Below are 17,437 nucleotides of genomic sequence, written 5' to 3'. Positions count from 1 at the left end.
CTGGATCTCTACAAATGAACATCTCCAGTGCTGAGTATTGAGGTACGAAGCGGGGAGCCGTGAATCTGTGCACAGATATCGGAAGACAAACGGAAGGGGGAGGGAGCTGCGGCATTCGGGCGCCGGGAAGCGGTAGCCACCTGCACGGGGGAGCGGGCGGACTCACGGGGCTGACACACGCGAGACAGCAGACTGAGACCATGAGCCGGGAACACGCGCCACCGACTGAAACGGAGCTCCGGAGCTCCGGTGTGCTCACTGGATCCAGACTGAGACCGGGAGATCCGGGAGCGCGCAGGGGCGGCTGGCGGCTGGCGGCGTTAAAAACACAAAGGACAGAGACGGGCCGGTCCTGGAAGTGAGGGCTTGGACGCCAGGTGTGGGATACACATCCCTGGATGCTGCAGAGTTGAGCAGCACCAACAGAAACAGAGTTAAAGCGGCCAGAACATCAGTAGAGAATGGTCCGCGATCCCTCTGTTCTGAGACAGAGGCTGAGATTCGGCCACTGCTGCTCTGACTCTCAGAAGAAGCACAGCAAACTGCCAGGGAAAGCCACCAGAGAACAAAAGCCTGGAAATACCGGCTCACAGTGTGCCCAAGCCCATCCCCCCTCGCAGGGGACACAGAGACTCTACCCAAACAGGGTTGCCTGAGTATAGGCGCAGCAGGCCCCTCTCCCAGAAGGCAGGCTGAAAAATCAAGAAGCCCACATCCCTAAGATCCCTATAAAACAAGGGCGCACGGCCTGGGTCCCGGTCAATAATTTGGGCTCTGGACAACCCCGCAACCTTTCCTCATCATAATGCCGAGAAGGAGAAATTCCCCCCAGCAAAGAAAAGACAATGAGTCTGTGGCCTCTGCCACAGAACTAATCAGTATGGATATAACCAAATTATCAGAAATAGAATTCAGAGTAACAATGGTCAAAATGATGAGTAGACTTGAAAAAAATATTAACAAAAATGTTAATGAGAATATAGAATCTCTAAGGGTGGAAATGAGAGTGAACCTGGCAGAAATTAAAAATTCTATGAGCCAAATGCAGTCAAAACTAGAAGCTCTGAAGGCCAGGGTGATGAGGCAGAAGAACGTATCAGCGAATTGGAGGATGGGTTAGTAGAAGAAAAAGCTAAAATAGAATCTGGACTCAAAAAAAATCCACGCTCAGGAATGTAGGTTACAGGAGATTACTGACTCAATGAAACATTCCAATGTCAGAATCATCGGCATCCCCGAGGGGGTGGAGAAAAACAGAGGTGTAGAAGAGATATTTGAACAAATTGTAGCTGAAAACTTCCCTAACCTAGCAAGGGAAACAAACGTTCGTGTCCAAGAGGCAGAGAGGACCCCTCCCAAGCTCAACCACGACAAACTATGCCAAGTCACATCATAGTGCAATTCGCAAATATTAGATCCAAGGATACACTATTGAAAGCGGCCAGGGCAAAGAAATTTCTCACGTACTAAGGCAAAGCTATCAGAATAACGTCAGACCTGTCTACACAGACCTGGAATGAGAGAAAGGGTTGGGGGGCCATTTTTAAAGCTCTTTCAGAGAAAAACATGCAGCCAAGGATCTTTTATCCAGCAAGGCTGTCATTCAGAATTGATGGAGAAATAAAGACCTTCCAGAATAGCCAGTCATTGACCAATTTTGTAAGCACAAAACCAGCCCTACAGGAGATATTAAGTGGGGTTCTATAAAAGTAAAAATGCCTCAAGAGTTACACAGAACAGAAAGTCACAATCTATAGAAACAAAGACTTTACTGCTAACATGGCATCATTAAAATCATATCCCTCAATCATCAGTCTCAATGTAAATGGCCTAAATGCTCCCATGAAACGCCACAGGGTTGCAGATTGGATAAAAAGAAATGACCCATCCATTTGCTGTCTACAAGAGACTCATTTTGAACCTAAGGATACATTCAGACTGAAAGTAAAGGGATGGAACACCATCTTTCACACAAATGGACCTCAAAGAAAGCTGGGGTAGCAATTCTCATATCAGACAAATTGGATTTTAAACTAAAGACTATAGTTAGAGACACAGAAGGGCACTATATTATTCTTAAAGGATGTATCCAACAAGTGGATATGACAATTATAAATACCTATGCCCTCAACAGGGGAGCAGCAAGATACACAAGCCAACTCTTAACCAGAATAAAGAGACATATAGATAAAAATATGTTAATAGTAGGGGACCTCAACACTCCACTATCAGCAATAGACAGAACACCCATGCAAAAAATTGACAAAGAAACAAGGGCTTTGAATGCCATACTCAATGAATTGGACCTCATAGATATATATAGAACACTACACCCCAGAACCAAAGAATACTCATTCTGTTCTAATACCCATGGAACATTCTCAAGAATAGACCATGTTCTGGGACACAAAACAGGTCTCAACTGATACCAAAAGACTGAAATTATTCCCTGAAATTATTCTCAGACCACAACGCTTTGAAATTGGAACTCAACCACACGGAAAAATTTGGAAGAAACTCAAACACTTGAAGACTAAGAACCATCCTGCTCAGGAATGACTCGATAAACCAGGAAATCAAAAATCAATTTAAACAATTTACGGAGACCAACAAGAATGAAAACACAATGGTCCAAAACCTATGGGGTACTGCAAAGGCAGTCCTAAGGGGAAAATACAGAGCCAACAAAGCCTCACTCAAAAGAATAGAAAAATCTAAAATGCAGTTTTTATATTCTTACCTCAAGAAGCTGGAACAGCAACAGAGGGACAGACCTAATCCACGCATGAGGAAGCAGTTGACCAAGATTAGAGCAGAAATCAATGAATTAGTAACCAGAAGTACAGTAGAGCAGATCAACAAGACTAGAAGCTGGTTCTTTGAGAGAATCAATAAAATTGACAGACCACTGGCAAGACTTATCCAAAAGAATAGAGAAAGGACCCAAATTATAAAATTATGAATGAAAAAGGAGAGGTCATAACCAACACCAATGAAATTGGAAGGATTATTAGAAGCTTTTATCAACAGCTATATGCCAATAAATTAAAAAATCTGGAGGAGATGGTGGCCTTCCTGGAAACCTATAAACTACCAAGACTGAAACAGGAAGAAATTGATTTTTTAAACAGGCCAATTAATTATGAAGAGATTGAGTCAGTGATAAACAACCTTCCAAATAACAAAACTCCAGGCCCGGGCGGTTTTCCTGGGGAATTCTACCAAACATTCAAAGAAGAAATAATACCTATTCTCCTAAAGCTATTTCAAAAAATAGAAACAGAAGGAAAGCTACCAAACTCATTCTATGAGGCCAATATTACCTTGATCCCCAAACCAGGCAAAGACCCCATCAAAAAGGAGAATTACAGTCTGATTTCCCTAATGAGTATGGACACCAAAATCCTCAACAAGATACTTGCTAATAGAATCCAACAGTACATTAAAAGGATTATCCATCACGATCAAGTGGGATTCATCCCTGGGATGCAAGGGTGGATCAACATTCGCAAATCGATTGGGATCTTAGATTTTATCGAGAATGAAAAATTCAGAAATCATATGATTCTCTCAATAGATGCAGAAAAAGCTTTTGACAAAATACATCATCCTTTCCTGATTAAAACCCTTCAGAGTGTAGGGATAGAGGGTACATTCCTCAATCTCATAAAAACCATCTATGAAAAGCCTACTGCAAATATTATTCTCAATGGGGAAAAGCTGAAGCCTTTCCCTTAAGATCAGGAACTCGACAAGGATGCCCACTCTCACCACTATTATTCAACATAGTACTAGAAGTCCTTGCAACAGCAATCAGACAACAAAAAGGGATAATAGGTATCCAAATCAGCAAAGAAGAAGTCAAACTGTCTCTCTTCGCAGATGACATGATACTCTATATGGAAAACCCAAAAGAATCAACGCCTGAACTATTAGAAGTTATAGAGCAATTCAGTAATGTGGCGGGATACAAAATCAATGCTCAGAAATCAGTTGCATTTCTATACAGGAGTAATGACACTAAAGAAAGAGAAATTAGGGAATCCATCCTATTTACAATAGCACCAAAACCCATACGTTACCTTGGAATTAACTTAACCAGGACGTAAAGGACCTATATTCTAGAAACTATAAATCAGTCTTGAAAGACATTGAGGAAGACACAAAAAGATGGGAAAATATTCCATGCTCATGGATCAGAAGAATTAACATAGTTAAAATGCCCATGCTACCCAGAGCAATGTACACTTTCAATGCTATCCCGATCAAAATACCAATGACATTTTTCAAAGAACTGGAACAAATAGTGCTTAAATTTGTATGGAACCAGAAAAGGGCCTGAATCTCCAAGGAACTGTTGAAAAGGAAAAACAAAGCTGGGGGCATCACAATGCCGGATTTTGAGCTGTACTACAAAGCTCTGATCACAAAGACAGCATGGTACTGGCACAAAAACAGACCCATAGACCAATGGAACAGAATAGAGAACCCAGAAATGGGCCCTCGGCTACTGACTCAATTTGGGCAACTAATCTTTGATAACGCAGGAAAAAACATCCAGTGGAAAAAAGACAGTCTCTTCAATAAATGCTGCTGGGAAAATTAGACAGCTACATGCAAAAGAGTGAAATTTGATCACTCTCTCACACCATACAGAAAGATAAACTCCAAATGGATGAATGACTTCGATGTGAGACAGGAGTCCATCAAAATCCTAGAGGAGAACATAGGCAGCAACCTCTATGACATCAGCCAAAGCAACCTTTTTTGTGACACATCTCCAAAGGCAAGAGAAACAAAAGATAAAATGAATTTGTGGGACTTCATCAAGATAAAAATTTTTGCACAGCCAAGGAAACAGTCAAAAAAACTAAGAGGCAGCCCATGGAATGGGAGAATATATTTGCAAATGATGCTACATATAAAAGACTGGTATCCAAGATCTACAAAGAACTTCTCAAACTCAATAGGCGAGAAACAAATAAATCATAAAATGGGCAGAAGATATGAACAGACACTTTTCCAATGATGACATACAAATGGCTAACAGACACATGAAAAAATGTTCAAAATCATTAGCCATGATGGAAATTCAAATCAAAACCACACTGAGATATCACCTTACACCAGTTAGAATGGCAAAAATGGACAAGGCAAGAAAAACAATTGCTTTAGAGGATGTGGAGAAAGGGGATCCCTCCTACAGTGTTGTTGGGAATGCAAGTTGGTACAGCCACTCTGGAAAACAGTGTGGAGGTCCCTTAAAAAGTTAAAAATTGAGCTACCCTATGACCCAGCCATTGCATTACTGGGTATTTACCCCAAAGATACAGACGTAGTGAAGAGAAGGGCCATATGCCCCCCAATGTTCATAGCAGGATTGTCCACAATAGCTAAATTGTGGAAGGAACCAAGATGCCCTTCAACAGATGACTGGATTAAGAAGTTGTGGTCCAGCGGCGCCTGGAAGGCACAGGGGTTAAGTGTCTGCCTTCATCTCAGGGCGTGATCCCGGCGTTGTGGGATCGAGCCCCACATCAGGCTCCTCTCCTATGAGCCTGCTTCTTCCTCTCCCACTCCCCCTGCTTGTGTTCCCTCTCTCACTGGCTGTCTCTATCTCTGTTGAATAAACAAATAAAATCTTTAAAAAAAAAAAAAAGAAGTTGTGGTCCATATATACAATGGAATATTACTCAGCTATCAGAAAGAACGACTTCTCAACATTTGCTGCAACATGGACGGCACTGGAGGTGAAAATGCTAAGTGAAATAAGCCAAGCACAGAAAGACAATTATCATATGATTTCTCTCATCTATGGAACATAAGAACTAGGAAGATCGGTAGAGGAAGAAAGCGATAAAGAAAGGGGGGTAATCAGAAAGGGGGATGAAGCATGAGAGACTATGGATTCTGAGAAACAAACTGAGGGCTTCAGAGGGAAGGGGGGTGGGGGAATGGGATAGACTGGTGATGGGTAGTAAGGAGGGCACATATTGCATGGTGCACTGGGTGTTATATGCAACTAATGAATCATCGAACTTTACATCAGAAACCAGGGATGTACTGTATGGCGACTAACATAATATAATAAAAAAACAGTAAAAAAAAAAAAAGAAAAGAAAAGAAAAAAGAAAGAGGGTATTGGGCCAGGCTTTAATAAACTGATTTGAGAAAGGGTTTTCCTGGCAGAGGGCAGAGAAAAGTCACGTCATGAGGCAGGGATGAGCCTTACCTGTTAAAGAAACAGGGAGACGGTCAGCAGATCTAGAGCACCGAAATCAAAGGGGAAAGAAAGCAATCAAATCTAGAGACACAGGCACAACATACCTGGATCTTATATTCCTTTAGCTACCATGAAAAATTGCCGATTCTCTTACTCTGAGTGTGTTGGGATGCCAGTGGAGGGTGGCAAGCAGGGGAGAACATAATCTGATTTACATTTTAAAATAATTATTGGCTTTAGTAGGAAGAAATTATTTTAACGTGAAGAGCAGGAAACAAACAAATGAGAGAGGGTGGTGACTTGCCTTAATGTGGTCCCTAATGTGAAATGTGGAATGGCATGAGAGGTGACCCCATATTTTTATAAGGGAAAGTCAACAGTTTGCCAATTAATTCTTAGATTAGAAATAATGAACGAGTTCTATAAATTTTAAAGATGCATAGACAAAACCTCAGCATTGTTCAAGAGCTTGTGGGGATGACTTGGAAGAAAAATAAAATGGTGGCACAGGAGAGAATGGATAATTGAAGGAGGAAAAAGAAATGTATGTCTCTGTATTTACAAAACATTGGATACTGTATGATATACACTATGTAAGTTATTAGGATTTTTCTTTCTCAAGGCTGTGTTTGTAATTAATTTTTTCTAGGAATCTAGAGAAAACATTGAATTGTATGTTTGAAAATTTTACTTAAGCTAATATTACAAGTATTTCATAATCAGATCAGATATTTAAATAAGATTTCTCTGAAGCTTTCTAGAAATCACAATTTAGACATTCATTCAGATATTCATATATGTCTTCAAAAGGAGAGAATATAAGCTGAGAAGCAACTCTGTGTCTCTCCCTACACATTCGCTGTTTGGGAGGTCAAAATAATAAGATGAAAAACATTTTCAGGGACTAATTTACAATCCTGCAAAATGGTTATATCAGACAGTCTCATGTTTTTGATGTCAGGTAAGTGTAGCTCAATTTAAATATAATTACAGAGCATTTATCTACATTTTCCATAAAATCTGACACCTCATTCTGAATCTATATATTTAATTACATAAATTTAATTTGGACTGTGTTTTGAACTGTTTCTGGCACATATATACATAACTGATATCAGATTATTGGTACCGCTACGCAGGAGACAGATTTCTACTTTTACCTTATGAAAATGTTGTGAGTTGAGGAGAAATGTTTATATAATTCCTACTAATTAATCTAAATAAGTGGAGCATTATAATTGGTTAAAATTGGATATAGGGCAGGAGCCTCTTTGTAGCAAATAAAATACACTGCTTACTTCAATCCCAATTTTCCATTTTACCATTAATGCAAAAAATTTAATTAAATTTCGGACCATGGGGCATTGACCATGAGGACAAAAATAATTGAAACCATTTATATCTGTGTCTCCATTATACTTGTATGTAAAATTGTAAATATTGCCGCTACCATTAGTAGTACATTAATTAAAATGGTATAACATGGCAGAAAGAGATATCAAAGATCCTTTTCAAATATTAGTTGGATAAGATTAACATTAACTCAGATCTGCTTATTTTTTGGAAAGGTATTGGACTTTAACCAATAGGTGGGACTTCCAAGCTTTACTGTGATTTAGATCTTAGAGATCAAATATATTTCTGAATCAGTTAGTGGATGCAGAAAGAACATATTATGCTTCTAGAGAAAATAGTTTATTACTTCCTAAGATTTTGCTCTTACTAGGGTAAAGGAACTGACCTCTTACAGATCAAAATCCTAGATTTATGCATGAACAGGAGAGATCCGAGAACATCCTAGTAAAAATATATAGATGCTCAAGTGTAGCCTAATGAACAATCAATAAGTCAATAAATATTCTTAGAACATACAATGTACCAGTTGACAAAGACCTTGACAAAGGTCTTCCTTTGGCTCTTTGACAGCCTTTTCCCATTGCTTTTTTTTTTCTTTCTACTACTCAGGAGGCACTTCCTTCTCAGAGCCCTATGCCGGTCCCTCTTCCTCTCCACAGCACAGACTTTATCTTCTTGTCCTGCATCGCGTCACTCTGACTGATCTCATTTATCCCATGGCTTTAGCTGTCGTCTACACCCTGATGAGTCCCAGAATGATATCTCCTGCTTACATTTCACTTATAGTGTCAGACCTATCAGGACACGTGGGTGGCTAGGTCGGTTAAGTATCTGCTTTTGTCTCAGGTCATGACCCAGAGTCCTAGGATCAAATCCTGCATCAGACTCCTTGCTCAGCAGGGAACCTGCTTCTCCCTCTGCCTGCTCCTCCCCCTGCTTGTACTCTCTCTCCCCCTCTCTCTTTCTCTCTCTGACAAATAAATAATAAAATTTTTAAAAAGACTGTCAGACCTATCACCTCCACTTGCATATCACAGAATGCACCTCAAGTTCAGCATACCCAAAATTCAAGTCTTTTACTTTAACCCAGACTCACTCCTTCTCCAATATTCTCTGTTTCCATTTATGTCACAATCATCCACTAAGCTTCTCATTCCACAAAACCTGGAGTGATAAATTCTAGAGCCAAACCACTAAACTTTGAATACCAGTTCTACTAAATGGCAAAGTGACTCATGTTCCTTTGGGCAAGTTATTTAATACCTCTGCACTTCACTTCTGTTATCTATGGTATTGGAAAAATAATAGTACTATGTCATATGGTTAGTGTGTGAAATAAACAAACTAATACATGTGAAACACTTAAAATAAAGATAGGTGCTAACAAGTGCTATATGAGTGTTACCTATTGCTTTTATTATTATTTTTTACTTTATCTTCCTTGACCCAGAGCCTTCATTTCATATTCAGTCAACCAGTAAGTACTCCTATTTTAACTCCAAAATATTTTCCAATTCAATTCTCTTTGTTTTCACCATCTTGACCCAATTCACCATTATTGATATTCTAGTTGCAGATTTACTCATATCAGTCACCTGATTAATACTGCTTAGTAGCTCCCCCGTATTCTTAGGGAAAAGATGAAAATATTCAATAGTATAAAAACCTTGGTGTGCTCACTTCAGCAGCACATATACTAAAAGTGGAGCAATACAGAAAAGATTAGCATACACGAGGATGACATAAAAACTTGACTGGCCAGCCTGGCCTAAGTCTACTGTTCTTCAGTATCTACCCATCACCTGTTGCTCCCTAAGCTCTTACTCTGCACACCTCCCAATTCCACTAAGGAGCTAAGCTTTTCCTAATAAAGTCCTATTTACTCTTTACGTCTCAACTTAAATGTGACTTCTTCCTGGGCATGTCCCTAAATTCCCTCCTCTCTCAGCAGATTTCCTCCCTGTACTTACGTGGACACTATACACTTTTGCTTCTAAGGTGTTACTACCATTCTAATTAAGTAATTATTGGTGTAACTTTCTATTCATGTCTGTCTCAAAAGTAAGGTCAATGAGAAAGAAACAATCATGCTATTGGAATATATCACTTTATTCTTACCACCCAGTACATTGCTTTGCCATAGTTGATATTCAATAAATTATCTATTCAGTTAAGTAATAAATGTCTGGCACTATGCCCTGCTCTTATGGAGATCATAGTTAGTAAGGAAGTGGAGATTCAGCAAAAACAAGTGTTGAGAAGTGTTAAGAAGTGGATATACAAGTGTCTTGTTGTCCACTAAGGGGGCAGACTCTAACTTCATCTGGGTTGACAAAGAAGGCCTCCATAAGAAAACTGTGTGCTTTCAAGGTGAGGTGAAAGGTGAGTAAGAGGTGGCTGAATGAAAGTGCTGGAGTATGAGGTGGGCAGGCTGAGGAAACAGCATGTGTAAATTCCTTGAAGCAGGAGAAAGTGTAATCTGTATGGGACAGGTACCCATGAATTGGCAGCCAGTTCATGGGATGATGTAAGTTTGCCTGGAGAGCATGTCCTTGGTGACTTGTGTGTTCTAAGCCTGGGGGGTTCTCCCAAAAACATTCTGTTCTGATGAAGACTTTGGGGACTTTCATCAGTAAAAGAAAGACAAACACCATATGATTTCTCTCATATGTGGAATTTAAGATACAAAACAAAGAAAAAAAGAGACAAAAAAAACCCCAGAGTCTTAACTATAGATAACAAACTCATGATGGTTACTGGAGGGGAGGTGAGTGAGGGGAATGAGTAGAATAGGTGAAGGGGATTGATAGTGCACTCGGTATGATGAGCACTGAGTAATGTATAGAATTGTTGAAATCACTTTATCGTACTGATAAACTGATACTAATATAACATTGTATGTTCACTATACTGGGATTAAAATAAAATTTTTAAAGAGACTTTTGTGGCTTTCTATCTCCTCTGAGATGAGAGGGGAGTTCTTAGTTCCCATAATAGCATATTGAGGACTCAAGATCTGATCCAATTTTAATAAAAATATTAACAGTAACAAAGAAATGTGTTGATTTTTGCTGTAAGTTTGCAGAATAAAATTCTTAGCTTATATATGCACACACAAAAATACACATAGTCACACACATGCCCATGCAGAGAATGGTCTAAAAAAATACATACCAAAATATAAGATGGGATGTATGTGAAAATGGAACTATACCTTTTTACTTTATACTCTTCTCTCTTGTTTGAAATTACTCATCCAGCATACCTTTTGGCATTACTTGTGTGATCAAAACTTTTAAAATATAATTAAATATAAAATGAATATAAATTAAAATATAAATTAGTAGAAATATGTGTTTAATATACATAGTGTGACAAGTATGCTAAAGTATGCAAAATATATCTTTAGCTGAGTAATCATCACATGATTTACCTTGGATAGAGGTAATATGGGACGCGAGAATGACACTAGAATTATGAGCTGATAGTTGTATGATTTTAATCACTAATAGTTAAGACTTGATTTTCTATGCTGATACATTTTAGGTTTCTCTGCTTCAAGCCATCTCAATTAGCCATGCAAAGGGGTGAAAGTTCCAGGGATTTGTTTGGCAACATGTTTCTGAAGGGCCGTTTGGTGCAGCTGCCTTCCATTTGTTTCATCAAGAGACTAAGCAAAACTAAAGTAGTTCTTCATGATGAACTGGCAGGAAAGTGCCAAGATCATTTTATTGCTTAACGACTTGGCAGTAGGAAATGTTAAAATATTACAATCTCTCATATCTGTGAACTGAGACAGGCTTTCAATGGATGGCTCTCAAGCTCATAGGTGATTAAGATGCAGCCACATGGCCTTGGCTTATATTTCGGGCTGATGGGAGGAAGATAAAGAAGTTGGATACTCTTAAATATATTAATAGTAATTTCTTAGGAAACCTTTGCTGGTTTGAGCCAAATGCTAATCTAAGAAATTAAGCTGTCTCTATTTTGATGTTGATAAGCCTTGCAATCCCCATTGATCAATGGGATTTCCTTTGCATTTGGGAAAGAGGGCTACATTTAGTGAGAAATTGTGTGCCAAGTAAAATCCTGAGATAAACAACTTTATAGAAGGCAAACTGACAGTTTACCATACATTTCCAGAATTTAAAGAGCTGCTGCGGTTTGCTTTCTTTTTGTGCAAATTGTGGACTGGATGAAAGTGACACAGAGTGATGACACAAGCTAAATGGAAACATGATGTAGACAGTTACTGCAGATGCCTTATCACAAGGTTCTGCAACACACATGCTTCCTGCAGACTTCTTACATCCAGGCTCTTCACTACTGATGCTCATTTTGCCAATAGATGAGTGGCTTTCTACTGTGAATACTCCCACAAAAGAGCATATGTTAACTGGTCAATGCAGTCTTTTTGTTGTTTAATATGAAGACGGCTTTGATAACTATATAAATCATAAGGGTCGAATAAATAAATCACAGTGTTGTTAACCCTCCGGAATTATTGTTACTGTTTTTTAATGGAGGGAAGTAATAGGGGAAAAAGCAGATGACACAAAATTTATCAAAACTTCAAAGTTTTAGAAGAAAAGTTGTAAAAGAGTATCTGGTTACCTATTTTTTCTATAGGATTTCAGCTTATGATTGATATTAAGATGAACAACATTTGTTAATTGACTAGATTTCCATTGATATCTAGTCTCTCTGTATGTGTAGACACATCCTACATATTTATAAGTTAATAACTGAAAATAAAAAGGGATTTGTCATGTCAAAAATTGGAGAAGAATAAATTGACAGTGAAACAAAATATTAAATTGCAGCTTTTGTCTGCATGGATATTAAAATTAAAATCAAGATCTTGTAGAAATGGCTCAAAATCTGTTTGATCATACTCATATTCAAACATGCATTTGATGCATTAAACTTAATTTTAAAAAGGTTTCCACTGAATTCAAAGACAACGAAGTAAAGAACTTTTTGCTAAATAAAAAAGAAATACATTTATTTTCATTTTCTTTTGATTTTCCCAACTTTTATTTTAAAACATCAATATAGCCACTTTAGGAAAAATTTTTAAGAAGGAAAAGCAACTAATATTTTCACTAACATAAAAAACAATTAAATGAATCTACTCATAAAAATTTATTTATTTCTTTTTAAAGATTTTATTTATTTATTTGACAGAGAGAGAGACAGCCAGCGAGAGAGAGGGAACACAAGTAGGGGGAGTGGGAGAGGAAGAAGCAGGATCCCATTGGGGGAGCCTGATGCAGGGCTTGATCCCAGAATGCTGGGGTCACACCCTTAGCCAAAGGCAGAGGCTTAACGACTGAGCCACCCAGGCACCCCTGATAAAAAACATTTAAATGTATCGATTCAGAATCGGTTTGTAGGTGTAATTGTTTTTAATCTCCTTATATTTTGTATTATAAAATTAAGTATAGTAAAACTTTCATACTTTTCATCATATTTCCAGAACTTTCACATTGCAGGTGAATTACATAAGCCATTTTGTAAATGAACAGCCTTTAGAACTCACAATTCCTGAGCCAAGCTAAAACACTAAATTATTTTGTTTAAATTGTGCATGAAAACAATAAAAGACCACAAGCACTATATTTAGTATTAGAGGACAGGGAAGGTTAAGTTGAATTTAAAAAGCAAATAAAAGTTACCACAAACGGAGCAAGCTTTTAAAATGTGAACTATCTCTAGCTCTACAGTGGAAATCTCATTGCTTCCATATGAATAATTTTTCCATCAACACACATTTATTTGTTTTTTTTAATTTAAATCTGTAACTTAAAAACATATCCTTTAAATTCTATGTCTCTTTTATTCTTTGTTTAAATAAAATTGCTCTTATCTTTCAAAATTATCATTTTATAAAATGCACAGCAGTATATAAGGAGAAATAAAAAAGGTTATTCAGAGAAATTACAGATACATCTGTAACCTAACCTTAATGCGAGTTCATTGCCTGTCCATCGGGCCCAGTTTTGTTCAAGCAATTATTAGACTGCTTTATTTATAGCACCCATGTGCCTGTTTTGGGCAATGGGTTCTCAATAAATTACCAAAATAAAATAACAGCACAAGAACAGACCTTACTTTAAAAATAGATGCCACCAATTACGATGGAAGGAGAATAGTTAGGTGAAGATTTAAATTGCACCAATTGCTCCTGGGAAATTGATGGGACAGATTGAGAGGAGCACACATCCATGAATGTGCATGGTTATTTTCCACAATTAAAATCACAAATGTTAAGGGGAACTTATAATAAAGGAGAACAGTCATTGAATCTAATTGTCCGTAATCACTGAGAAATACACAGTAGTATATTTAGTAAATGTCCTAAAGCAACACTCAGACTGCCAGAGTTGGGGGCAGGGTGGAGAGAAAGAGAGGGGGGAGGAGGAGGGAGAGAGAGAGAGGGAGAGAGAGGGAGTAAAGAGTGGGAGGGAGAGAGAGGAAGAGGGGGAGAGAGAAAATGTATGAAGGTATATCAGTCCTAGGAGACTCAGAAAACCAACATAAAGATTCAGAATTCTATCAAATGTATGATCTTGTCTAATATAATTTGCATGCACAGTCCTACACACTGGACCATATAGAACTTTTAAGTAAAATTTGAGTGCCAATTAATAAACGAAATATGAGAACAAAGCCTAAAATTCATAGAATATGTATTGTCAAAACTTAGAAAAGGTGTAAAGCCTGTTCTGAGTTGTAAGAGGGTTTTAGAAATAGCAAGTATACTTTGCAAATTATACTGGAAAGTCAGGTTAAGGAGAGTTTCATATAGTGACATTCATAATTAAGACTAGCAAATGCTTAGATTTTGGAATGATTCATAAAATTCTGATTTTTCTTTTTTTTTAGTGGTGTGAGCTCATGTCATACTATTGACCATTTGTTGTCCTCTTGCATACAATTCCAGAATCAGTTCTTCCTGCCCGGATAAGATTTTAAGATCAATAGCAGATTTTTCTCCAGTTTTTATTTATCTTTCCAATGTCTTTTTTTCTCTCCAACTCCATAAATATAGTACCTAGGTAATGTTGGCTCCTCGGATTTAAAACTAAAAATAATTGATTAATATGATACCACAATGGTAGAAGAATTCTTCTGTGAATATGAGTAAAGAAATCATATCATCAATGAGCCTATTAGTTTTATATATTATGTATATATAATTGGAAATGGACATAAGCATGTGCAGAAATAGATACAAGTCCTTCTTTATACTGATAACTTTGGGTGCCAAATATAGGCCTTTAAAAAAGGTGTTTGGTGAATGTAATTGTTGTGGAGTGGTGTGATTAGTCTTTGATGAGCCCTGATCTATATTAGAAAGAGCTACTTCATGTGGGGACCCCACACAGCTAGCCCCTCCTCTGTTCTCCATGTTTACAAGAGCTTCTCTTGAGTAAATCTGGGAGGTATGCTTTTGCCAGCAAATTCAATTTTTTAAGGTTATGACTCTACTTGGAAACTCTTCTTCCTCCGAGGGTCTATACTGCCAACTCCTTCATTTCCCAAATGTGATTGCCAACATCTTACCTTCTAGTTCAGCTTGCATCCTCCTCTTCTCCTACCATCACACCTGCCCTTCCAGGCCCTTTTACCTAATGCTTTATTTTTCCTATTTTCTTCATCATTTATCCCTTTCAAATACACCATTTATTTAACTTACCTATGTATTATACTTATTGGGTTGTTGTTGGGTTTTTTGTTTTGTTTTGTTTGCTATCTCCCTCCTTTAGGAGAGGACTCTTTTCTGTTTAGTTCATCCTTGTATTCCAAAATACTTAGGAGAAAAAGCTGGACTCTAATAGGTACTCATTAATATTGTTTGAATGAATGAATGAAAAATATCAAAATCTATGTGCATTTTAAAAATTGCTTACTAGATGGGAAAGAAAATTACTTTATACACTTAGATCTTGATGTGTTTATCTTGAAATATGCTTTCATAACTATGTCATCTGTTATTAAGGTGTTAAGGAAGATACAACTTTTATAAAGTTGATTTAGTCCTTTTTACCCACCAGTACCGTATTATTTTAAAACAAAAACAAAAAGCACTTTGGGGTGCTTTTATTCTTTTGTCTTGGTTTGGTTTTAATTTTTCCTTTCCTGTGTGTTCATCCCCTTTACTGTGAATACCCATTCTCAGTTAAACAATCCCACAGCATCCCCTTATAGTCACAGGCTGCCCTCGCATTCTTTGTAAAAATGAATGCTCAGTTAAAGACACAACTTTCTTTTATGGTGCAATTTGTTTGCTCTTAGCCTGGATCGCTCTCTTTGCCATTTGATTTCCTCAATTGAGCAATTTATGACAGATTTTTAAGGCCTACTGTCCATTACAAACAGCAGGTTTTAAAAACTCCATCATCATCATAAGCTTAATGAGTAAATGGCTGAAAGCTCTGCAGCTCGGGACTGGGGGTGGGGTGGGGAGTGTGTCTGGTTTAACTCTGACAGCCAGCTTGCTGTTGCTGTAATTAATAATGAAATGTTACATCTCTTGCTTTTTATGTGCATACAGGGAAAGTGACAGGGATTATGGAGAGAAATAAATTTACATCGTAGCTTTATAAAGCATCTATAGCTTTGGAGGCTGAATACATATAAAATTACTATAAAATGACAGTTTCCAAAGAAAGTAGTTACAAAAATATTTAAAGCTCTAGGCTGAAGAATCAGGACATTGTAAGAATTAAAAAAGAGAGAGAGAGAGAGAGAAAAGACACTTTCTTTTATCTTGTCCCTCCTTTCCTGCTGCTTAATTTTTTTTCTATCTAGCTGCTTATAAAAAGATCAAAGATGTATCTAACTTGTCTCCCTGAGTGAATCTATTTCAGTCAATGTCACAACCCACTCAATGTCACAGCTCACTCACTTTCCAACAGTGACAAAAGTTCCTATCACACTCCCCTTCTCAGCAATTCCAATGGGTCCCCCATCTGCACCCCGTTCATTTTAGAAAATATTCTATTGCAACAAGGATGAACTGCGGGGTTCTTTGAATGAGTCCTGCACAGTGAAGCCAGTATCATTGACTATTTATTAGTCATGTTTTCGGCAAGCTAATAGTCCACAGGTCAATATTTTTAAGCCTCATTCTTCCTCCAAAGTAGTGCATCTGGACGCTGCTTTCTCTGCATGTTAGAAGAGGTATGTGGAATCCTGCCATCTTCCTGTTCATGAAATCTGATGGTGCCGCAATATGAAATTGGTCATGCCAGCTTTGTGAATTATTGGAAATTAACTGAAGACTCCCACAAAGGGCTATCTGACATTAAGGAAATCAGATAATACTAGCTTTATATAATTATTTCTGTATTTGATTATTCGTTCTTGGTTTTCCCTGTATAACCTGTCACATTGTTGACAACGGCTATTCACGAAATGCTTGTCCTCATCTTAAGCCAGTCTTCCATTTCAAATCAATCTGAAAACCTTACCTGTGATATGAATAATTGAAATGAAATTAACTATCTAATCAATATATTAACAACTAACAATTAGTAATTAACAAATTTGAACACAAATAACTAGCATTATTTTAATATAACAAGATATTGTTAAAATAATTAACAATATTTTATGCTGAATTAAATAATCTGATTAGGCAGACTAGCATGCTTTATTTTACTTGTTTTTATTATTGACATGGGTATACATTTAGTTACACATATGTGCATTGTTACTCATGTATAAACCCTGCAATGGACTGAATGTTGTTTTCTCCAAAAATTCATATGTTGAAAGCTTAATCCCTGATGTGACAGTATTTGAAGGTGGGACATTTGGGAAGGCATGAGGTCATCGAGGTGGAGTCCT

General features: G+C 37.5%; 1 pseudogene; it reads left to right on the top strand.

Annotated features, from left to right (window-relative positions):
* The first annotated feature begins 9,251 nt into the window (after positions 1–9,251).
* LOC113260979 (U6 spliceosomal RNA) lies at positions 9,252–9,351 on the top strand (annotated as a pseudogene).
* The last annotated feature ends 8,086 nt before the right edge of the window (positions 9,352–17,437 follow it).

This window comes from Ursus arctos, unplaced genomic scaffold (genome assembly GCF_023065955.2).
Source record: "Ursus arctos isolate Adak ecotype North America unplaced genomic scaffold, UrsArc2.0 scaffold_15, whole genome shotgun sequence".
In the NCBI taxonomy this organism is placed as follows: domain Eukaryota; kingdom Metazoa; phylum Chordata; class Mammalia; order Carnivora; family Ursidae; genus Ursus; species Ursus arctos.
The sequence above is the reverse complement of the archived record's forward strand: the minus strand, read 5'-3'. Positions and strand labels throughout refer to the sequence as shown.